The sequence below is a fragment of the Macaca thibetana genome, chromosome 13 (genome assembly GCF_024542745.1).
Source record: "Macaca thibetana thibetana isolate TM-01 chromosome 13, ASM2454274v1, whole genome shotgun sequence".
Classification (NCBI taxonomy): domain Eukaryota; kingdom Metazoa; phylum Chordata; class Mammalia; order Primates; family Cercopithecidae; genus Macaca; species Macaca thibetana.
Genome location: NC_065590.1, coordinates 48,938,571 through 48,963,911, shown reverse-complemented (window position 1 = coordinate 48,963,911; position 25,341 = coordinate 48,938,571). Strand labels below are relative to the sequence as shown.

General features: G+C 35.2%; 1 protein-coding gene across 5 annotated transcripts in view; it reads left to right on the top strand.

Annotated features, from left to right (window-relative positions):
* The window catches only part of VRK2 (VRK serine/threonine kinase 2), a 111,034-nt gene that overhangs the window by 5,045 nt on the left and 80,648 nt on the right, over positions 1-25,341 (top strand). Inside the window, exon 2 of one of the 5 annotated variants that reach the window (XM_050754250.1) lies at positions 6,705-6,841. The exons of the other annotated variants lie outside the window; for them this stretch is intronic. The gene's annotated coding sequence lies outside the window, so the exon portion shown is untranslated. The remainder of the gene's footprint in view (positions 1-6,704; positions 6,842-25,341) is intronic. 5 annotated transcript variants of the gene reach the window in all.

Sequence of the window (25,341 nt, the reverse complement as noted above, 5' to 3'; positions counted from 1 at the left end):
CACTTGATCAGCATTTACTGCCTAAGGCTGAGAAGAAACTAGCCGCTCTGTCTAGCTCATTGTGCATGTACAACTGTCCTCTAGCGTTGACATCAGTAGCCAGGGCCTTTTGGTAATCAGCAGCTTACAGTTAAGGGGAAGGGGCAGAGAAGTTTGGTATTTACTCTTGACCTGGAGAAATAATGTGCCTCTGGCATTAATATAAATAGAAGAGTGAAAAGAAGTCTGAATACAAGAACAAAGTCAAAGTTCTTTCTTTGAATATGAAAAGAGAAGGGGAGGAAAAAAGAAGAAAGGAAGCTGGTTTGGGGATGGGAAAAATTGCTATCATTTTAGTATCAAATAAGTGAAAAAGTTTTTTAAACTTCAGGAAGGAGAGAAAACTGAGGGTTAGAATTTAATTATAATGCTAGGTATAACATAGAACCAAGTAAATTAAGGGAGAATTGCGTAAATAATAGCAGAGGTTTTGGCATTAGGCATATATGACCTGAATCCTGACCTGATGAAGCCACTCACTCATCTAGTTACTTAATCCTTTGGGTTCTTTGTTTCTATTCTGCATAATTGTGATAACAATAATTGTGAGGAGAATTAAATGATTTTGTTTTTAAGGAACTTGATAAGCATTTAATAAATGTAATTTATTTATTTATTTCCTTAGACATTCCCATTCTTAATACTGGTGCCATAGTGGGGCCAGGCTCAGTGGCTCATGCCTGTAATCCTAGCACTTTGGAAGGCCCAGGCAGGTGGATTGCCTATGCTCCAGCCTGGGCAACTTGGTGAAACCCTATCTCTACTAAAATACAAAAAATTAGCTGGTTCTGGTAATGTGTGCCTGTAGTCCCAGCTACTCAGGAGACTGGCATGAGAATTGCCTGAACCTGGGAGGAGGAGGTTGTAGTGAGCCAAGATCGCACCACTGCATTCTAGTTTAGGTGACAGAGTGAGACTGTCTTTAAAAAAAAAAAAAAAAAAGTTGCTGCCATAGTTAAGACGATGACAAAGAACTCCATTGGAAGGGTGAATTTTCTATTTATTCTATGAATTTTGGTGGATTTAACTACTAATGTGGTAAAACTGAGAACATAGAGAATGTCAACAGAAGACTTTATGACATTTTACTGAAAAAAGCTCCCCCTAAAATTTGCTATAGTAGTGAAAAGTTCTCATACAAGCTGTATTTATCTGCTTCAGATATGAAAGCTATTGGTTTTAGAAATTATTCAAAATTGAGAATAACAGAATTACAGGATAAACTTTAGCCATATTCTTTTGAAGGCTGATTATATAAGTAAAAGATATGATTTATCTGTAGAAGTTTTAGTTTCTTGAAGGTGGGCGCGGTGATGACCATTTAGCATCTTTGGAGTGTCAAGCACAGAATAGATGTTCAACAGTTATTTGCCTAAGAAATTGAGACTGAGATTGGAGTACTTAACCCACACAAGCTAGTTTGCTTTGTTCTCTTCCATAATTATAGATGTCACTCTTAACTTTGGTCTACTCCTACAGATGCGTATCCTTAGTCACCAGGAGAGTTGAGACAAGGCAACTATCATGACATCATCTAAAAGAATGTGCATATGCTTTATTGACAGGGCATCAGTAGCAATATCTTTTAGGTATTATCTCAAAGCTTTTATAAAGAATAACATATTTTTATAACTAAAGTTAACTGTGGTGAAGCCTAAAAATCAGATCATTTATCCATGGACAGATGTTTAAATTTCATCAAAGTGACTGCCAGACATTTTTGGATCATGCTGTCAGATTAGCCTAATTTTGTGCTTTAGAAACATAGAAGGAATTTTTTGTTGGGGGTAGGTTTTTAAAAATTATCAAAGTTTAACTCATTTATTTTACTGATAAGGAAACACATATTTTTAACAAGTAAATATAAACCACATACATAGAATTTGTTTTACTTCTTCATAAAATAATTTTTTACTATCTTTATAGTGAGCTATAATAGATTGATTTTAAGGTATGCAGAATAAAGTTTAGAAGAGTACAATGATAATGCTAGCAACAAAGTAGTGTGTTGGAATACATATTGCTTCATGACATATTACGTTATTAAATGTTATTTTGGTAGTGTTTTATAGAGAGAGCTTTGAGATAAATAGCCTTATTTGATGCAGTGCAACATTGTGGTGCCACTGCAATTGTTATTAGGCAATTTTGCAAATGATACTGTGGGAATGAAGAAAAGAATTGAATAAATGTGAAAATGAGAAAAATTTGTACTAGAAACTATAGTATTTATGATAAATTAGTTTCCAGAAGGTGTAAATAATAGGTAATATAAACTCAAAATGAGGAAGGGATCACTTGAAATTTTGTAAATTTAATGTGTTTGTTGGACTGACAGACAAGAAATAAAAGTCTCTGTAAGATGTATTTTAATTTTGTTTATATTTAAATTTTGAGTTTTTAAAGAGATAGCAGTACCCAATTATCTATCAGTTAAGAAATCTAGGTGTTTAGAAAGTTTGGGTTCCTTCCATTAAAATGGAGACTTATAAGACTTGGCTTCTTCATTTTTTTAAAATATCTATTTTTTAAGCATATTTCATATTATGATTCTTCTTCATTTTCAACACTTTACTGTCAAATTCTTTTGCCTTAAGGGAAGATTTATAAAATACTCTGTCCTTCAGTGCATTTATATATTATGTCTCTTCCACTGCATCTGTTACTATCTTGTAACTGTTTACAGTGGTCAAGGTTTTTTTTTAATTTGAAGCCTATTGCTATGGGGAAATTTCTTCTTTCTGAAATGAGCTCACCTCTATTGCCACACAATAAAAGAATTCTCAGCTTTTGAGAGCTTCTGGCTTCCTTATGAAATATGGATAGACTTCTGCTTCTGAAGTGTTTTAGGTTTTTTTTTTTTTTCTTTAGATAAGGAAGAAGAGGAATAAATAGTATGAGGTGTGTTTCTTCTTTTAAGACACAGGAATATCTATATCAGATAAATGAGAAGAAAATTAAGAAACTTTAAAGCTCTAAATGAGAGAGCTCATTAGAAATTAGCTACTTGGATGATGAAAATTTGTTCATCATCTACACTTAAAGGCACTTATGGTTTTTATACTGCTTAGATACTTGATTTTGCAATTAGTATTTCTTTAGAATGTTCGTCCCTGATAGCTCCATCACATGGACTGAGTTATTCCTGAACACTCTATTGTATGCTCCATTAAAAAATATTTTAAGGAGAAAAGAGAGAAAACTCAGCAATTATTTCAAGATAATTGTTGAGGACTTCCCTTGTCTCTTTTAAAAGCATGGCCTTTTGTTAGCCAAGTGGATTTATCTTTTCTTTAACATCTTCTATCAAGTAATACTTGAGGGAAATATTCTGTAGAAAGACATCCATTGAAGGCCAGAAACATCTACAGATGCAATGTGATCCCAAGCAATGAAGCATGTGGCCCTTCATTGGCATTATATGATAACAGGAGGATCTTCTGGCAGAAGAACTGACTTTTGCTGCGTTCTGCATGCTGCCCCTCCAAACCCATCTTTGATTGGCACCTATGCCCTATTGAAACTGGCATCACACCTTCTGAATGGGCACAGTGCCAGGCTAGCAGATGGGTATGGGCAAAAGCATGCCAGAAACCCAGTATGTGAATCAAGTTTAAGTATCAGGGGCCCAAATTCCCATCCAGGGATATAAAAACTACAGTCTGTTGAGAGCTTTTTGTGCTTAAGGTTAAAGGACATGCCATTTCTACTCCAGCTTAGAAGTTGATTAATTTTGAAAGTCAAACAGCAGCTCCTGTGGCTGTGTCAGGCAAAATCCTATCTTTGGTGAATGAGAATTACTACTTCATGTAGGGAAGAGAAAGTATTGTAATGAAGTTTCCAATGAGAGTTACTCTCCTGCAAGTGCCTCCAGCACTTAAGCAGCATGCATTCAGTGGAGATGAATATTTCTATTCTCCAGCAGAGCCAGGTGCAATCAAAGCCAGATCTTCAACCTGCTGCAGTAAAGAACCCTAAATTTAGAAAGGGCAGGCAAAGTTTAGAAGAACTCCTTGGTGGCAGGCAGCTCTTTTCACTATGAACTGATGAAGCTTCACAAAATTGTATAAAAGAGATGAAGAGAAAACTCCAAATAAAAGACCTTCAGAAAATGTCATCCTGAAACAGAAAGATTTTTAATAAACCAAAGGAAAAAGTTTAGTCCTTTCTCCTCAATGCAGAAAATCTTCAGAGTTTTCTATCAATAAAAACTTAGTTAACCAAAATGTTAGAACCAACTTAATGCATAAGTAACAAAACTTTCTATTTTTACATTTATTTCATTGCATGTCTATCATGTATATAAACTTTGCTTCTTGAATAATGGATTTTGCATAAAATTGAGTTCTAAACATCATATTTCCTTCTGATTGTCTCACACCCACTACAGAACTCCCCTCCCCCACCCCCCGAAAGAGGGCACTCTTCCTTCTGATCACTTTAATCATATCTTCTAAATGCTCTAAAATTTACAGGAATGCCTGTAAGACCAGCTGTGGCCAAGAGAAGCTTTTCCTAATCGCCTTATAGCCGTTGCTTTTGCTTTTTCACTGTGTAAACTTTATCTATGGAACAGATTCCATGAGACCGTTGTGAATACTTCAACGTATTCAAAACATATAACTGCCACAAATTAAACTACTAAAACTAAAGCTGGTGCATTGTAACTGCCAAGTAAAACTGGCACGTCCCTCTGTCAGACTGCAGGAGAGTGTGCCATACAGTCCTCGGAAAACACAATTCATCCAGAAGCACTCTTGTCACTTGCTCTGATATTAAACCAGAGAAAGTGACATTAATTAAAGAAGTGACATGAGCCAACAAAGGCAATGAATTCTCAGCTTTGGCTCATGTGCAGACCTTAATCCAACCTGGTCTGCTTAGGTAGTGTGGCTATTTCTGAAGAGTAACTAATGTGGCTACTCTCACCCCACCTCCTCTCATCTTCCCAGTCTGGAACACAGTTTTAAGGAACTATCATTTTATCTCCAGGGTTGGACTAGTTAATTGGTACACTGGTAGTCATTGCAGGGCTTCCCAAAATAGTGGGAAAGTGGTGGCATGTGATGCTTTTATTGTACTTGGTAATGGTGGGAGATGTACAACTAGAGGTAGAGGAGAGTTGGTCTAACAAAAAGGCAAGCAACAGCCAAATAGCAGAGTACCTAGACTTGGTAGACTGGAAGCAAGGAAGGTGTGTTGCTAGGACTGGTTGTGGAAACAAATGGTGACTGGTAGGCTTTATGGAAATTCCGACATGCTAAAGAGGCACGCTGGGGAGTGTTCATAACTTCTCTCTGTCTTTGTTCCCGTGGTGTGCTTTCACACGATGCTCACCTCATCATTTCAGACGGTCACTATTTTGTATGTTGTCTTTTTTACCTGTTTCCCCCAACATGTGTGCACACAGACACTACATTATAAACTGCTTACAGGCAGTCACTGACAGTGCTTAATATGGCCTTGCATGTTACTGTTCTTAAAAAGTGATTTGTTAAATTAACTCTAGAACTGTTCTATTATGATTTTCCCAGCAAATAGGTTGTCTGAGACAAAAAATTCCATGCTCTATCCTATATGTGACCTGTGTGTAAGGCACTGTACTTTCAGATTTAGAGAAATTCTTTTGTATCTTTTGGGGAATTTGAAGGGCAAAAAGTATGTGTTTATTTTCTTTTCAAGTATATTTTTAAAATACAAAGAAGCTGTGTACTTAATCCATAGATTGTAGAATTTATTGTGAAGAGTCTACTCTGTTAATGCATAGTATGGAGAAGGGACTAAAAAATGGACATTGTGTTAAGACAAATCAGTTTTGTCTTTCTAATAAAACAGTTCTTCTGAGTAGTATTTAATTGAAGTAGAACTAATAGCAAGTGTAAACTTTTGTGGGGAAAAGCATGGTGTTTACTATTAAATGGATTGACTTACAGGCATGTAACATGCATAAGAAATCAAGTTTTCAAAGAATGTAAACACAACGTTTACAGAAAATAAATTATTGGGATTTCTTTTAATCCAAGTCTGTGAAAGGTTTGATTAAGGGTTTTGTACATAGTCAGAAGCTTTTGTTATGGTTTCTGGGCAGGGGTATTTTATGTTTGAGATCGGGAATTTTCTATCCACATAATTAGTCATGAGGTTTAATGTACATTTTTTTTTTTTTTATATCAGGCAGACAATGTCTTCAAAGAGACAGCAGTGCTGCAAAGGAGCAAGAAAAGAAGGCCAAAGTTGACACACAGAGAGGCAAAACAGTGTAGGAAAAATCAACACGTTTTGCAAAATCAATCATTGAAAATGTGTCAGCATTCAGGAGACTGTCTTTAATTTGCAATCCAAGTGAAATAGAGTATTTAAATATGAGAGGCAGTATTATTGAGCCCAGCATGCCTGCTACCACTTGTTTGACTAGCTCAGAATAGAACACTGAGAGGCAAGGGCTCAAAGTTAAATGAACATTTATACATTTTAAAATCAAATGAAAGATTCAGAGTATATTCATGAATTAATTTTTTTTTCAAAGCCCTAAATTTAATCAGCTGGAATTACTTTAAAAGTGTCATTCTATTTAACTTTTGGAAATGATGAATTTGCCTTTTAATAGGGATGCTGTATTTTATCATGAAGATGAAACAAACTGTCTTTTGTTAATTATTCCCCAGAGACACTGGCCATTTTTCTCTCTCCAATGCTTAGTGTGGAGTAAAGGCAGCTTCCCGCAAATTTATTTCAAGCAAGAGCAATCGGAAGCTTCAACATGTGTGAAAGAGGCGCATAGAGAACATAGCTTCCATTTCAGGTATTCTGAGTGCCACCTAATGAACCTCTTAGAGATAATGTTACTAAAGCCTCACTGATGAGGCCATGAACATAGAACACAGGAAAGTAAAAAAGAATGAAAGAAGAGTCTGGTAAAGAGTAGTAGATGTGTCAAATGTGTCTGTAGTATCTGATAAATGCTGGGACTAGTTTTTGAATTCTTTTTTTAGGAAATTATCATCTTTATTATCAACTACTAAAATCTTTCACTTAGTGTGTGCCAAGCTCTGTGTTAAGTGCATTGCATGAATTATTTCATTGAATCCTCTCAGCAGCTTAACTAAGGAAGACATTGAGGCCTAAAGAGGATACATAAATTACCTTCTGGCCACAATTTTTAAAATGTCTCAAATATTAAAATATTTGAGCTCCAGTCCCTGCCCTACTGATGTCCCTTGTCAAAGAACACTTGAATTTATTGTTAGCCAGATAAAACAGTGGCAAATGGCATGCTTATGACAAGCTCATTTCTAAAGTAACAGCAAAATATGTAATTGATAGTATTGGCAGCTAATTTAAGAAATCTGTTAGTGATGATGCTAATAATGGTGTCATTTTCATTCAGATTGACAACTCAAGGCATAGAGCATCAGTGATATGTTTTTGATATTATTAAGATCTCAAAATCTGTGAAAGAACATCTGATATTTATAGTAAACCTAATGTTAGGCACTGGAAAAATTACATTAGAAATGTACCATACCTCAAACAATATTTTTATGGAAAAAAGTGCGAATAGTCATCTAATAGTTCATGCAATCGGATGAGAAAGATTTGTTGGATTTTCATGCCTTTGCAAAACTGAATACATTTATCTAGTTTTATACATTTTATACATTTGTTTTGAGTCAAATAAGTAACAGGAAGATCCAAATAGACCTGTTTAAATCCCTATGATATGATTTTAATAAGCACCATATAAAAATGGATACCTTTATAAATATTGAATGATTCTTGACCATATTTTTTTCCATTGGATAATAATTTAAAGATACACTGCTTAGAAAACTAGGTCTTTTAAAGAGTAAAACAAACAGAAAATAAGAAAAATAGGATTGTGTTAAAGAACATATCCCTTTACAGAATTTGTTTCAGATACCAATATATTTTATTTATAATAAAAGTCTAGGTTTGGAAAAATTATTTTTAAATAACTAAAATTAGTTATTTCAAGATATTATACAGTAATAATGATTATTACATACTCACGAGTGATTTCATGAAGAAGTTAGAACATGTAGCGGTAAACCTTGGGGTGTTTATAATAAAGAAGAGATATTAGCTATTGCAATGCAAGATTTTATACTAGAATACTTTTTAATTTGGTGTATATATATTTAACAAGGAAAAGAATGAACAAATGCAAGTTACTACATTAAATACATGTTCTTGAGCACTTACAGAGATATGGTATTATTAATTTCAAATTCTGGAGAATGTAAAGAAAAGCTATTCATTATGCTTGGTCTTATTTCTATTAAAAAGTCATGTGTTACAGTTCTATCTTACATCTCCAGTATCAAATGTGAGTATTATAATTGAGAATGGAGAATTAGTTATGTAAACCTTTTATTCTACACAGTATTAGGAGGATAGTAGAAGAAAAAGTAGTAAAACTGACCAAAAAAAAAAAAAAAAAAATCCCACATAAGACAAAGAAAAGTGAGAAGAAAACAAAACAAACCTGTATAGCTAACAGGTAAATGTTGCTGTGTGATGAAAAGAGGAAGAAAAAAATTGTATAGTCTTCCACAATAATCAGAATGTCTGCTCTAGCAGAAAGCTTTTGAGCAAGATAAATCTTCTGAAATTAACTAGTTTAATGTAGATTGACTATAATAAAGAATTCCTGTAAAAAAATAAGTATTTTTTTTTCGGGTGGAGCACTTTTAAGTTCCTTCTGACTGTGAAAACCTGTTAAATCCTGAAAGATGGAGTTAAATTTATAAATGATCTGTTGATATTGGCACATGGATAGAGGCCTTAAGGAAATCATGAATGCAGCTGGTAAAGAAGCAAATCTCAGTCACAGAAAAATGAGATAAAGAGACCATCAAGAAGAAAAAATAATGGCTATATTATCTGTTTATGTAGTGTATCTTTGGATAGTAAGAACATCACATGAAAATGTAAAGACATGCAAAATAAAGACCATAATGAAAAACATAAGAAAGATTTCCCTTATTTGCAGCCTGATTTCAGCATAAATATTAGAAAGTGCTTCAAAAAAGCAGGAACAGGGCTAAAGATTCTTACATAATAGGTTTTTAAACCTAAATTACAGAACTTACAATATTATTTAAGGAAGAGAGGTCAAGAACTACTTCAGCCCTCACTTCATACACTTTGAAAATAGGATTTATGATGGCTAAGAAAAATAATAGCTCTCATTCTATTGTATGGCCAAATTGAATGTCTCTTAGGAGGTAGAAGGAAACATTTGAGGTCTTAGTAAACCTGAAATTGTTTCTTAATAGATTATCACTAAGATAAAATAGGCTTGAAAGTAGTGTATGATTGAAAATGACTTACAAGAGATAAATGAGTTAAACTATTAAGAAAAGATTTGATGATATAAAGCAAAACCAGTTTAGTAAAACTTGGGGGATTTTTTTTTTAAGAACTGTAAGTTATGAATATAGAATTTTATAACAAAGTTCAAATTTCTCAATTAGATTGATGAACTGTGGTTCAAAATTATAGGGTTAACAGTTAAGTTACATATCAACCCTTCAGGGAAGCTCAAAATGTATTTAGTTAATAATAATAAAAGCAGCTAAGTTAGAGTTTATTAGTGTTAATGTTTGAGAAATAGATAAATGGGTTGGAAGATATAATGTGTGGTAAAATGAAATAAATATGTAATATATACCACAACCTGTAAGTAACTGGCCAAAGGCAGCAAAGAAAAATGACAATTACATAAATTAGTGTATTATAATAAAATTGTCAGTTAACTACATTAGAAAAAAGTCTGTGAGCCTCAATTAAAGAAGATCACTGACAGAACTTCATAATCAGTTGCCAAAAGAGAAATATTTAAAATGATAAGATATAAAGACACTAAAAGGTTAAGGTTTTTCATGCACATGTAACTAAACAGTAAAGCAATAGCAGGATCTGTTATTTTATATTCCACAGTAAAAATCATTAAGAGAGCTAAACAAGGATGTATTTAGGGTAAAAGGTTAGTAGAACAAAGTGAAAATGTAATGATAGAATATAATATAATGAGAATGCTATTGTTTATTTTTATCCTTGAAGAGAAAGTAGCAGACATTCAATAAGAAATTATTATAAATATGACTGGAGATACTATAAATAAATTCAGAAAATGACAAACCAGTTACCACTAAGTCTTCACACTGGTCTCTGTGGAACCCAGGTGTAGAGGTGAAAGGGGTAAGGGTTCTGGTCTCCCATCCCATGTTTCAACCTTAGCATTTCTGCTTTATCTGTTTCATATTCAGGCTTACCTTGTCTTATTGCACATCACTTTATTGTGCTTTGCAGATACTGTGTTTTTTTACACACTAAGGGTTGTGGCAACCCTGCATCAACCAAATCTGTCAGTGCTATTTTTTCCAGCAGCGTGTGCTTCATGCATGTCTGTGTCGCATTTTGGTCATTTTGACAATATTTCAAACTTTTTTGTTATTATATCTTTTATGGTGATCTGTGATCAATGAGCTTTCTTGTGATTATCATAATTGTTTTGAGGAATCATGAACCACACCCATACAAGATGGTGAATTTAATTGGTAAATCTAACTGCACCACTGACCAGTCATGCTCCCGTCATTCTCCCTTACCTCAGACCTCTCTATTCTCTGTGATACAACAATTTTGAAATTAGGTCAATTAATAACCCTGAAGTGGCCTTTAAGTATTCAAGTGAAAGAAAGAGTTACGCATTTCTCACTTTAAATCAAAAGCTAGAAATAATTAAGCCTAGTGAGGAAGGCATATCGAAAACTCAGATAGGTTAAAAGCTAGGCCTCTTACATCGGTTAGCCAGATTGTGAATGCAAAGGAAAAGTTCTTGAAAGAAATTAAAAGTGCTACTCCAGTGAACACACGAATGATAGGAAAGTGAAGCAGCCTTATTGCTGATAAGGAGAAAGTTTCAGTGGTCTGGATAGAAGATCAAACCAGCCACAACATCCCCGTAAGCCAAAGCCTAATCCAGAGCAAGCTCCGAACTCTTCAATTCTGGGAAAGCTGAGAGAGGCAAGGAAGCTGCAGAAGAAACGTTTGAAGCTAGCAAAGGTTGGTTCATGAGGTTTTAAGGAAAGAAGTCATCTCCAAAACATAAAAATGGAAGGTGAAATGGCAAGTGCTGATGTGGAAGCTGCAGCAAGTTATCCAGAAGTTCTAGCTAAGATCAATGGTGAAGGTGGTTACACTAACAAATTTTCAGTGTAAATGAAACAGCCTTCTATTGGAAGAAGATACTGTGTAGGACATTCATTGCTAGAGAGAAGTCAGTGCCTGGGTTGAAAGCTTCTAAAGACAGGCTGACTCTCTTCTTATGGACTATTGCAGATGATGACTTTAAGTGGAAGCCAGTGCTTACCATTCAGAAAATCCTAAGGCCCTTGAGAATTATGTTTATTATCTATTCTGCCTGTACTCTGTAAATGGAACAACAAAGCCTGGATGACAGTGCGTCTGTTTACAGCATGGTTTACTGATTTTTTTTTTTTTTTTTAGTTTTATTTTTCTTATTTTAAAATTGTGTATATTTAAGGCATATGTCACAGGTTTTTTTTGTTTTGTTTTGTTTTTAAACATATGAGGGAGAACAACTGTCCCTCACCCATTTTGGGAGAAGAGGGGGAGATGAAGAGAAGTGGATTAAAGGGTACAAACATACAGTGAGCTAAAAGGAATGAATTCAGTGTTTGATAGCAGAGTAGGATGACTATAATTAACAAAAATGTATTGTACTTTGGTAATGGGCACCCTGAATACCCTGACTTGGTCACTATGTGTTGTATGCTTGTAACAAATTTTCTCATGTACCCCGTAAATTTGCACGAATAATAAAGAGTTTACTGAATATTTTAAGCCTGCTGTTGAAATCTTCTCAGACACAAAAAATTACTTTCAAAATAAATAACTACTTGTTGACAATGCACGTTAGTTACCCAAGAACTCTGATGGAGATGTACAAGGAGAGTGATGTTGTTTTCATGCCTGCTAACATAGTGTCCATTCTGTAGCTCATGGATCAAAGGAGTAACTAACTTTCAAGTCTTACTATTTAAGAAGTAAATAAGGCTTCAGCTGCCATAGATAATGATTCCTCAGATGGATCTGGGCAAAATGAATGGAAAGTCTTCTGGAAAGGATTCACCGTCCAGATGCCATTAACAACATTCATGATTCATGGAAGGACATAAAAATAGCAATATTAACAAGAGTTTGGAAGAGGTTGTTTCCAACCCTTGTGGGTGACTTTGTGGGGTTCAAGCCTTCAGTGAAGAAGCATCTGTAGATGTGATGGAAATGGCAAGAGAACTGGAATTAGAGGTGAAAACTGAAGATGTGACTGAACTGCTCAATCTCATGGTAACAACTTATGAGGAGTTGCTTCTTAAGAATGAACAAAGAGAGTGGTTTCCTGAGATGGAATCTATCCTGGTAAAGATGCCATAAACATTGTTGAAATGACAGCAAAGTTTTAGAGTTTTACATAAATTTAGCTGATAAAGCAGTGGCACGGTTTGAGAGGATTGACTTCAATTTTGAAAGGTCTGTTGTAGATAAAATGCTAACAAACAACATCGTGAGCTGCAGAGAGATCTTTTGTGAAAGCGAGAGTCAATTGATGTGGCAAACTTCATTGCTATCTTAAGAAATTGCCACAGTCACCCCAGTCTTCAGCACTCACTACCCTGATGAGTCAGCAACTATCCACATCAAGACCTTCCACAAACAAAAAGATTATAACTTGCTAAAAGCTCACATGATTGCTGAAATTTTTTAGCAATAAAATATTTTTAAATTAAGGCATGTACAGTGTTTTTTAAAAGATACTGCTGTTGTACCCTTAATAGACTACAGTATCATGTAAATATAACTTTTATATGTACTGGGCAACCAAAAAATTCACACTACTTGCTTTATTACAATATTCATTTTGTTGCATTGATGTGGAACCGAACCTGCAGTATCTCCAAAATATCAGGATTCCAAGAAACATTCTATTACTAAGAGTTTGAAGATAACTGATTGTGCTATAATAATAAGTGATAAAGTGAAATATGTAATAGGACAAGTTTTAGTTTGGAGGGTTTTTAACAGTGTTACAGAGAATACACTTTTTTTTTCAAGTACACAATAATTTGTTTTAAAAATATATGTGATTTAGAAAATATAAAAATTTTTAACAGGTCATAGTTTTGGAATCTAATCCTGGAAACAAATACTAGTATGACTTTGCTTGTTCTGTTTTTCTCTTTATCACTTACATTCTGTCTCATTTCTACATATTCAGTTTGTGCTCATGTCAAGTCCACCTTCCCTTGAAGCCTACTGCTTTTCTTTGTGCATTTTCTACCACAATTTTATATTGTGTATTTATTTTCTGCAATATTTTTGCTTCTATTTTATAACTAAGCATATTCTATTTTGTATTATGATTATGTATCTTTTTTCTTATAAAAATAAAGAGAAAAAAATCTTTGTACTTTTCTGTGAATTTTAACATACCCACCAACATAATTAGGATAGAGGACAGATTCATAACCCCTAAAATCTTCCTTATACTATCCCTTTGTGACCATAGCCTCCTTTTACCCTGAATCTCTGGCAGCCATTGATCTATTCTGCATTAGTATAGATGTGCTTTTTGGGGAATGTATGGGATTACTGTTAAGTGGAATCAGGTGATATGTGTCATTTGTAATTTTTTTTTTCCACTTAGCATAATGCCTTTGAGATTGACTAAAATTGTTGTGTGTGTCAGCAGTTTTTTATTGTCAAGTAGTAATCTGTTGTATGAATGTATCAGAGTTAGTATATTCTACACTGAAGGACATTTGGGTAGTGTGATTCCTTCAACTTTTTCTTCAAAATTGTTTTAGCTATTTTAATTCCTTTGCTTTTGCATATACATAATTAACTTACATTTCCAGAACGACGACAACAAAAATTTCTGGGATTTTAATTGATATTGAGCTAAATCTATTGATAAATTTGGGGAAAATTAACATTTCTACTATGTAGAGTCATCCAAACCATATATACAGCATGTGTCCCCATTTCTTTAGGTCTTCACTGATTTCTTGTATCAGCTTTTTGTAGTTATTAGCATACTAGTCCTATACATATATTGTTGGGTATATATTAATATATACATTTTTTGGAGCTATTGAAAATGTTCTTGGTTTTTAAATTTCAGTTTCCATTTGTACATTAGTAGTATATAGAAATATGATTGATTTTTGTATGTTGACCTTATATCCTGTGAATTTGGTAAACCCAGTTATTCTAGGATTGGATTTTCTTTTGTGGCAGATTCTTTGGGAATTTCTACGTAGACAATCACATCATCTGGGGATAGGGAAAACTTTCTTACCAAATGTGCGCTTTTCATTTATGTTCTTATTGCACTGGCTAGGACTTACAGTGATTTATTGAATAGAAATAGCAAGAGTGCTCATTTTTGACTTGTTCTCATTTTTAGGGAGAATGTATTCAGCTTCTCACCATTTAGTGTGATGTTAACTGTAGGTTTTTCGTACCTGTTCTTTGTCAAGTTAAGTGTACTGAGTTTTGATCATAAAAGGGTGTTGAATTCTGTCAATTGCCTTTTCTACTTCAATTGATGTGATCAGGTGGTTCTTCTTTAGATTATTAATGTGGTAGATGACATTGAGTTTTGAATATTGAAACATTCTTGCATTCCTCAAATTAACTTGATCATGGTGTATTATTATTTTTATATATTTCTGGATTCCACTTGCTTATATTTTGAGAATCTTTCCATCTTTGTTAAGGAGACTATCAGTGTATACTTTTATTTATTTATTTATTTATTTATTTCCCCTGCCATCTTTGTCTAATTTTGTATCAGGGTAATTCTGGCCTCATAAAATGAGTTCTGAAGTATTCTTTCTTTTGTTTTCTGGAAGTGAATGTGTAGAACTAGTGTTATTCATTTTTTAAATGTTTTGTATAGGTCAGAAAGGCTTTTTTTTTGTTTTTTTGAGACGGAGTCTAGCTCTGTTGTCCGGGCTGGAGTGCAGTGGCGTGATCTCGGCTCACTGCAAGCTCCGCCTCCCGGGTTCACGCCATTCTTCTGCCTCAGCCTCCCCAGTAGCTGGGACTACAGGTGCCTGCCACCACGCCCGGCTAATTTATTTTTGTATTTTTAGTAGAGATGGGGTTTCACCCTGTTAGCAAGGATGGTCTGGATCTCCTGACCTTGTGATCCGCCCGCCTCAGCCTCCCAAAGTGCTGGGATTACAGGCGTGAGCCACCGCACCTGGCCTAGAAAGGCATTTAAAAAACAAACAAACAAACAAACAATGGTTTCACTTTCTTTAGCAGTTACTTAGGACTAATCTGGTTATTTGTTTCAGATAACTTAGTAGTTCATGGTTTTTCAGGAATTGTTCCATTTTGTCATCAGTTGTGATTATTAATATTGCCAACTTGATTGGATTGAAGGATGCAAAGTGTTGTCCCTGGATGTGTCTGTAAGGGTGTTGCCAAAGCAGATTAACAGTTGAGTCAATGGATTGGAGGAGGTAGACCCACCCTCAATCTGAGTGAGCAACGTCTAATCAGCATGCAAAAGAAGATGGAAAGAGCAGATTTGCTGAGAGTTCTGGCCCTCATCTTTCTCTCCTGCTGGATGCTTCCTGCTCTTGAAGATTGACTGACATCAAGACTCCAGATTCTTCAGCTTTTGGATTCTTGGACTCACACCAGTAGTTTGCGAGGGGCTCTCGGGCCTTCAGCCACAGATTGAAGGCTGTACTGTTGGCTTGCCTACATTTGAGGTTTTGGGACTCAGACTGGCTTTGTTACTTCTCAGTTTGCAGACGGCCTATTGTGGGACTTCACCTTGTGATCATGTGAATCCTTAATACACTGCTTAATAAACTCTCCTTCATATGTACATCTATATACATCTATTCTGTCACTCTAGAGAACCCTAACTAATATAGTTGTCAAATTTATGGGTATAGAGTTGTTAATATTTATTATATTTAAATGTAATTAGGTTTTGTAGTGATAGTCTCTCATTTTTGATGTTGATCTTTCAAATCGTGTTTTCTTTTTTGTCTTGATACGAGTTTATAGGTTTTATTGACCATTTCAGAGAAATAGCTCTTGGTTTCATTTACTCTATTCCATTTCATTGATTTCTGGTTATTTTCTTTATAATTTTTTTCCATTAAGTCCTGCTTAGCCTGTATCTCACAGACTTTTATATATTGTGGTTGTCTTATGTATTATATTGTGGTTGTCTTATGTATTATATCTCGATTCATTGAAAATCCCATCAGTTCATGTCACACGTTTTGCTCCATCTGTTAAATATATGTTGAAGAACTGAAGAAGAGACACCTAATCTATTATATTTTCCCAGCTATTTATCGTGTTTTCTCTTCCTTTATTCCTAATATTCCAAATTTCCTTGTATAGCTTTTCTTTTACCTCAATATCTTTCTTTCTTTTTTTTTTTTTTTTTTGAGACAGTATCGCTCTGTCACCCAGGCTGGAGTGCAGTGGCACAATCTTGGCTCACTGCAGCCTGCACCTCCTGGGTTCAAGTAATTCCCCTGTCTCAGCCTCTCAAGTAGCTGGCACTACAGGCGTATGCTACCACGCCCAACTAATTTTTGTATTTTTGGTAGAGATGGTGTTTCACCATGTTGCCCAGGCTGGTCTCAAACTCCTGACCTCAAGTGATCTGTCCACCCCGGCCTCCCAAAGTGCTGGGATTACAGGCTTTTTTACTTCAATACCTTTCTTTAGCAATTCTTAACACAGCAAGTCTGCTGGCCATCAATTCTCTTAGTTTTCTTCACCTGAGATTGTCTTCATTTAGTCTTCTTTTCCAAAAGATATTTTTGCTGGATGTTGGATTGATAATTTTTTTTCCCCTCTTCATCATTTCTGATGATAAATCTGCAATCATTTGAGTCAGTGTTCCCCTACACATAATGCATTGTTCACTCTGGCTGCTTTCAAGATTCTTCTTTGTTTTTAGATTTTAGATTTGACTGTAATGTGTCTGGGCATTGATTTCTTTGGGTTTATCCTATTGAGAGTTCTTTGACATTATTGACTCTATAGGCTTATGTGTATATAAAACTTGGAAAATTTCAGTCATTATTTCATCAAATGTTTTTTCAGTATCACAAGCTTCCTTCTCTTCTTCTGGTATTCCACATGTTCAATGTTTTGTTACTGCCTATAAGTTTCTAAGGTAGTGTTCAATTTTTTCATAGTTTATCTCTCTGTTGGTTAGGTTGGATCAGTTTCCTTTGATCTATCATCAAGTTCAGTGACTTTTCTTATGTCATCTCCCTAATTGTATCGCGCCCCCTCAGGAACTTTAAAAAAAAAAAATTAAATTCGGTTATGTATCTTTTAGTTCCAAAAACATCATTTGATTCTTTATTGTATTTTCTGTCTTTGTTGCATTTTTCTTTTTTTCCCTTTGTTTCAAAAGTGTTTGTCTTTATTTGTTGAAGCATTTTAATAATAATTGTTTTAAAGTCTGTCAGATAGTTGCAACATCCCTATCATTTTGCCATTATCTATTCATTGTCTTTTCATATATGAGTTTTTTTCTGCTTCTTTGTATGCCTGGTAACTCTGAATTATATCATGGATATGTTGAATATTATGTTACAAGAATTTGGGTCTCTTCTAATGGAGAACATTGATATTTTGTTTTAGCAGGTAATCTTCCTGGTTGCATTCAGGCTTCAAGTTCTGACTGGTCTGTGTTTGGGGTACAGTGTTCGTTTAGTTTTCAATAGCAAAAGTATTGTTCAGGTCATGTGTGTTCCATTCAGTGACCAGCCTGGGACTTGGGTATTGGTAGTTTACTTATTGAACTCTGTATATGCTGTTTAATGTTAGCTCCACGTATACACAGCTTGTGAATGAGTCCAGGAGTTTATAAACAACTTGTTGTGATGACGTTCCCAAGCTCTTCTTCCTCCATGATCTCCTTGGTATTTATTCTCTGGAATCTCCTTTTTAGGTTCTCTGACTAGAAATCTGGGCTTTTATTTACCCTGTCTTGCCATGCACCTGTGTCTAGGGAAAATGGCAAGAGGGTGTAGAGTATAAAAAGTTATTGGATACCCTTCTCTTTTGGGACCACAACTCATTTGATTGGAGAGGAAAGTTTCCTTCCTTGAGAGTTTCAGATCTCTGTGTGTCCCTGCTGCTGCTGCCACTGTCATCACCACAGAATTGTTTGGGTGCTGGGATGGGAAAGAACCAAAAGGTGAAAAATAGGAAAAAAGAATAATGGCATTTTCTGCACTCTCTGAGTGTTAGGATATTCATTTCCTACTCTTCTATCCTTAACTAGAGAGCTGCTACTGGGGCATTTTTTGTTTGCCCTAATGTCAGCTTTCAAGGTTTGGGCTTCCTTGAGTTCTGACCGAAGGATACCAGAAGCGAAGAAGTGGAATATCTGATTCAAGTATGATGTTACTGTGAATTGTGACCCTTTCTCATAATCTACCTGCTGTTTTATTATTTTTAATCAGGAGACTCTCTTAGAGCAGTTTCAGGTTTATGAAAAACTGAGCAGATAGTACAGAACTCTCATATACTACCTCTTTCTCCCACCGTTGTCATAGTTTTCTTTATTACTAACAACTCGAATTAGTGTGGTAAATATGTTACAATTTATTAACCAATATTGATACATTATTATTTGCTAAAGTCCATAATTTAAACTAGAACTCATTAATTGTGTTGTATAATTTCTTTTTGTTGTTTGTTTTTTCTTGAGATGGGATCTTGGTGTGTTACCCAAGCTGGTCTTGAGCTCCTAGGCTAAAGTGATCCTCCCACATCAGCCTCTCAAGTAATTGGGGTTACAGATGTGCACCACTGTGCCCAGGTTTTATGTTATATAGTTTTATGGGTTTTGATATATGCATAATATCATGTGTCCACTATTACAGTCTTATAAGACTAATCTCACTGCCTTGAGATTGCCTTGTGCTACACCTGTTTATTCCTCTTCCTTCCTGCCCTAAACCTCAGCCAACCACTTCTCTCTCTCTCTTTTTTTTTTTTTTTTTTTTTTTTTTAGACAGAGTCTCACTCTGTCGCCCAGGCTGGAGTGCAGTGGCGTGATCTCGGCTTACTACAAGCTCCGCCTCCCAGGTTCACGCCATTCTCCTGCCTCAGCCTCCCAAGTGGCTGGGACTACAGGTGCTCTGGCTAATTTTTTGTATTTTTAGTAGAGACGGGGTTTCACCATGTTAGCCAGGTTGGTCTCGATCTCCTGACCTCGTGATCCGCCTACCTCGGCCTCCCAAAGTGCTGGGGATTACAGGCGTGAGCCACCGCGCCTGGCCCTCTTTTTAATGTTTCTATACTTTTGCCGTTTTCAGAATGACATATAGTTAGAGTCATACAGTATGTAACCTTTTCAGACTAGCTTCTTTCACAAAACTGTATGTGTGTAAGGTTCCTCCATATCTTTTTGTGGCTAAATAATATCACAGTTTGTTTACCCATTCACCTGTTGAAGTATGTCTGGGGGTGGCTTCCAGTTTTTGTCAGTCATGAATAAAGCGGGTATAAATGTTTATGTGCAGATTTTTGTGTGAACATAGCTTTCAACGCATTTGGGTAAATACCCAGGAGTGCATTTCCTGGTAAGACTGTGTTTAGCTTTGTAAGAAACTGCTACACTCTTTCAAAGTGGCTGTCCTATTTTATATTCCCACTAGCAATGAATGAGAATTCCTGTTGTGCTACATCCTTGCCAGCATTTAACATTGTCTGTGTTTTTGGATTTTAGCCATTCTAATCAATGTGTAGTTGTATCTCATTGTTTTAGTTTGCAATTTCCTGATTATATATGATGTCGAGCATCTTTTCGTGTGTTTATTTTACACCTTTACATCTTTTTTTAGAAGTTTCTGTTAAATATTTTGCTCACTTTTAGATGAGTTGTTCATTTTTTTATTGTTGAGGTTTTTTGTTTGTTTGTTTGTTTTTGTTTTTGAGACGGAGTCTCGCTCTGTCCCCCTGGCTGGAGGGCAGTGGCGCGATCTCGGCTCACTGCAAGCTCCACCTCCCGGGTTCCCGCCATTCTCCTGCCTCAGCCTCCCGAGTAGCTGGGACTACAGGCGCCGCAACCACGCCCGGCTAATTTTTTGTATTTTTAGTAGAGACGGGGTTTCACCGTGGTCTGGATCTCCTGACCTTGTGATCCGCCCGCCTCGGCCTCCCAAAGTGCTGGGATTACAGGCGTGAGCCACCGCGCCTGGCCTGTTGTTGAGTTTTTAAGAATATTTTGTATATTTTTGATATGTCTTGTCAGATGTTTTGCAACTATCTCCTCCCACACTGTGATTTATCTTATTTTCTTAACAGTGTCTTTGACAGAGCAGAAAAATTTTAATTTTAATGAAGTCCAATTTAACAGTTCTTTTCTTGCATGGATTATGCTTTTGGTATATCTGTAAAAACTCATTACCCCTAGGTCACCCAGATATTCATCTGTGTTACCTTCCAGAAGCGTATCATTTTTGCATTGTACATTTAGGTTTATGATCCATCTTGAGTTAATTTTTATGAAAGATCAGTGTCTAGATTCACATTTTTGCATGTGAGTGACCAGTCCTAGTACCATTTGCTGAAAAGACTACCCTTCCTCTATTGAATTGCCTTTGCTCTTTTGTAAAGATTGACTGGCTATATATATTTGACTATATAGGGTCTATTTCTAGGCTATCTATTCCATTAATCTATTTGTCTATTTTTTTTTTTTTTTGCAGTATCATGGTTTCTTAAAAATTGTTTATAGAAAGCTTTGAACTTGAATAGTGCAAGTCCTCTGACTTTGTTCTTCAGTATTGTGTTTGCTGTTCTGGATCTTTTGCACTTCTGTACAGAATTTAGAATCAATTTGTTGATATCCACAACACAACTTGTTGTGTTTTTATTAGTATTGCTTTGAATTTATATATCAAGTTGGGGAGAACTGACATCTTCAGAATATGAGTGAGTCTTCCTATTTATGAACATGATGTATCTCTCCATATCATGATAAAGATTTTCTTTCATCAGATGTTTGTAGTTTTCCTCATTTGTATGTATTTTGTTATATTTATAGCTAAGTATTAGTATTTCTTTTTTGGCACTAATATAAATGGTATTGTGTTTAATTTCAGATTCCAGTTGCTCATTGCTGTTACAAAAGAAAGAAGCTGATTTTTGTAGATTAAATTTATATCCTGCAATTTTGCTATACTGATTTATTAAGGCCAGGAGTTTTTTCATTGATTATTCTGGATTTTCAATGTATAAGATCATGTCATATGTGAACAAAGATGGTTTTATATCTTTCTTTGCAATCTGTTTACCTTTTACTTCCTTTTCTTGTCTTATTGTATTAGCTAGGACTTTCAGTATGATGTTAAATAGAAGTGAGAGGAGACATCCTTGCTTTGTTCTCAGTCTTAAGATGAAAGCATCTAATTTCTCAGCAGTAAGTTTAATTTTAGCTGTAGTTTTATTTGTAGTTTTTTTTTTATCAAGTTGAGAAAGTTTCCATCTATTTCTAGCATTACTGTGATTTTTTATTATGAATTAGATTTTGCCAAATGGTTTTCTATGTTTTATAATGTGATCATATGATGTTTCTTTTGTAGCTTATTAATGTGTTGGATTATGTTAATTGAGTTTTAAATGCTGAACCAGCCTTGTATACCTGGAATAAATCCCATTAAGTTGTGTATAAATCTTTTTATATGCAACGCAAATCCATCAATTTGATGGATTTGATTTGCTAACGTTTTGTTGAGGATTTTTGTATCTATCTTTTTGAGAGATATTGATTCGTACTTTTTTTCTTTTAATATTTTTATCTGGTTTTGTTATTAGGGTGATGCTGGTTTTATAGAATTAGTGGAATGTTCCTTTGCTTCTGTTTTCTAGGAGAGATTGTAGGGAATTGGTATTATTGCCCCTTTAAATGTTTGTAGAATTCACCAGTTAGCCCATCTAGGCCCACCCATCTAGGTTTTCTACTATGTGAGTTTAGATAATTTATTTTAGATCTTTCTCCTAATCAGATATATGTATTCAATGCTATAAATTTCCCTTTAAGCTCTACTTCTGCTGCATCCCACACATTTTTAGAAATTATATTTTCATTTTCATTAGTTTGAAATACTTTTTAAAATGTACTTTGAGTTTTTGGATCCATGTGTTATTTAGACATACATTGTTTAATTTCCAAAGATTTTGACTTTTGGTCATTAATTTCTAATTTAATTCCATTTTGGTCTGAGAACATACTTTATATGAGTTCTATTATTTTATATTTACTGAGGTATGTTTTTTGGCCCAGAATGTTTTCTGTCTTAGTGAATATACTGTGTGAGCTTGATAAGAATGTATATTCTGGCCGGGCGCGGTGGCTCAAGCCTATAATCCCAGCACTTTGGGAGGCCGAGATGGGCGGATCACGAGGTCAGGAGATCGAGACCATCCTGGCTAACACGGTGAAACCCCGTCTCTACTAAAAATACAAAAAATTAGCCGGGCGTGGTGGGGGCGCCTGTAGTCCCAGCTACTCAGGAAGCTGAGGCAGGAGAATGGCATAAACCCGGGAGGCAGAGCTTGCAGTGAGCTGAGATCCAGTCACTGCACTCCAGCCTGGGCGACAGAGCCAGACTCTGTCTCAAAAAAAAAAAAAAAAAAAAAAAAAAAAAAAAAAGAATGTATCTTCTGCTGTTGTTGGATGAAGTATTCTGTAAATGTCAGTTGAATTCATTGATTGGTGGTGCTGTCAGTTCAACCATATTCTTACTGACTTTTTGCCTGCTGCATCTGTCAGTTACTGATGGAAATGTGTTTAAGTCTCCAGTTACAACAGTGGATTTGTCTATTTTTCCTTCCAGTTCTCTTAGGTTTTGCCTCATGTATTTTAACATTCTGTTGGTAGTGCATACACACTAAAGATTATTATGTCTTCCTGAGGAATTGACCCCTTTATTTTTATTTAATATCCCTCTTTATTCCTGATGATTTTTCTGGTTCTAAGTCTGCTGTATTAGGCTTCTATAGAGGCACAGAACTAATAGGAGATACATTTATATTTATACTTATAGGGTAATTTATAAAGGAGTATTAAACTCACATGATCACAAGGTCCCACAATAGGCCATCTGCAAACTGAGGAGCAGGGAAGTCAGTCTGAGTCCCAAAGCTGAAGAACTTGAAGTTAGATGTTTGAAGGCAGGAAGCATCCAGCACGGGAGAAAGATGTAGGCTGGGAGGCTAAGCCAGTATAGTCTTTTCATGTTCTTCTGCCTGCTTTTATCCTAGCCGCCTTGGCAGCTGATTAGAGATTGGGCCCACCCAGATTAAGGGTGGGCCTGCCTTTCCCAGCCCACTGGCTCAAATACTAATCTCCTTTGGCAACACCCTCACAGACAGGTCCAGGATAAATACTTTCTATCCTTCAGTACAATCAAGGTGACATTCAGTATTAACTATCACATCTGCTTTGTTTGATATTAATATAGCTACTCCAGCTTTCTTTTGATTTGTGTTCGCATGATATATCTTTCTTTGTCCCTTTACTTTTAATTTATCTGTGTCTTTATATTCAAAGTGGGTTTCCTATAGACATCATATAGTTGTCTTATTTTTTAAATCTACTCTGTCACTATCTTTTAATTGATATATTTAGACCATTAATATTTAAAGTGATTATTAGTGTATTTGGATTATTATCTGATGTATTTGTAACTGTTTTCTATTTGTTTTGCTTGTTCTTTCTTATTTTTTTATCTTTTTTTTTTTTTGCCTTCTCTGATTTTAAATGAGCATTTTATATGACTCTGTTTTCTCTCCTTTCTTCGTATATCAATTCTTCTTTAGAAATTTTTAGTGGTTGATTTAGAGTTTACAGGGCAACAATTACAACTAGTCAAAGCTTACTTTTCAAATAACACTATACTACTTCACAATTAGTGCAGGTACCTTATAATTATTCTCTCCTATCTCTTGCTGTAATTCATTTCACTTGTTCATAAGCTATAATAACTCAACACATGGTTATTTTGAACAAACATTTTGCCAATTAAAGTAAAAAATAAGCTTTTATTTTACCTTCATTTATTTCCTCTCTGGCACAGTTCATTTCTTTATGCAGATCTGAGTAATAACACATACATTATTTTCCTTTGCTCTCAAGAGCTTTTTAAAAACATTTCTTGCAAGGTGGCTCTGCTGTTGATGTGCTGGTAAGGTGTGGGAGAATATGAGGCCTTTTATAATCTTATGACTAAATCTGTTTTTTATTTTTATTATTTACTTTCTTTCCAACCCAAATTTTATTTTAAGTTCAGGTAGTACATGGCAGGTTTCTTTCGTGGGTAAATTGTGTGTCATGGGAGTTTGGTATACAGATAATTTTGTCACCTAGGTAATCAGCATAATAGGTAGTTTTTCAGTCCTCACTCTCCTCTTACCCTATACCCTTAAGTAGGCTCCATTGTCTTTTGTTCCCTTCTTTGTGTCCATGTGTACTCAGTGTTTTCCTTCTGCTTATAAATGAGGACATGCAGTGTCTAGTTTTCTATTCCTGTGTTAATTTGCTTAGCATAATGGCCTCCAGCTGCATCCATGTTGTGGCAAAGGACATGATCATTCTTTTTATGACTGTGTAGTATTCCATAGTGTGTATGTACCACACTTTCTTTATATAGTTTTCCACAGTGGCTGAACTGATTTACATTCCCACCAGCAGTGTATAAATGTTCCTTTATCTCTGAAACCTCGCCAACATCTATTGTTTTTTGACTTTTTAATAATAGTCATCCTGACTGGTACAAGGTGGTATCTTGCAGTTTTGATTTGGATTTACCTAATGATTAGTGTAAGTCTGTTTTTTTGTTTTTGTTTTTGTTTTGTTTTGTTTTGTTTTTTTGGGGGGGCTATGCCCTAGGATGTGACCTTCACCAGTATTTCTCAGAGTCCTATACCCTACTTAGGTGAGATAGGAAAGCTAGAGGAGGCTGGAGTGGTTATTTTTCTTCTCCCATGTTGATTAGGTTCTGGCAAAGTAGTTTCCCCTTTCCCTGCTGGAAACAGGAGATTTTTCTGATATTCACTGTGAGAACATGGAGGGCTTATAGTAAAACTCTGCCCCAAGAAGATGTGATTCTCCGTATTCACTTCTCTTTCCAGTTGTTGGGCAGTGATTTGTCTTGTAACCTCAGGTCTCTGATGGATTAA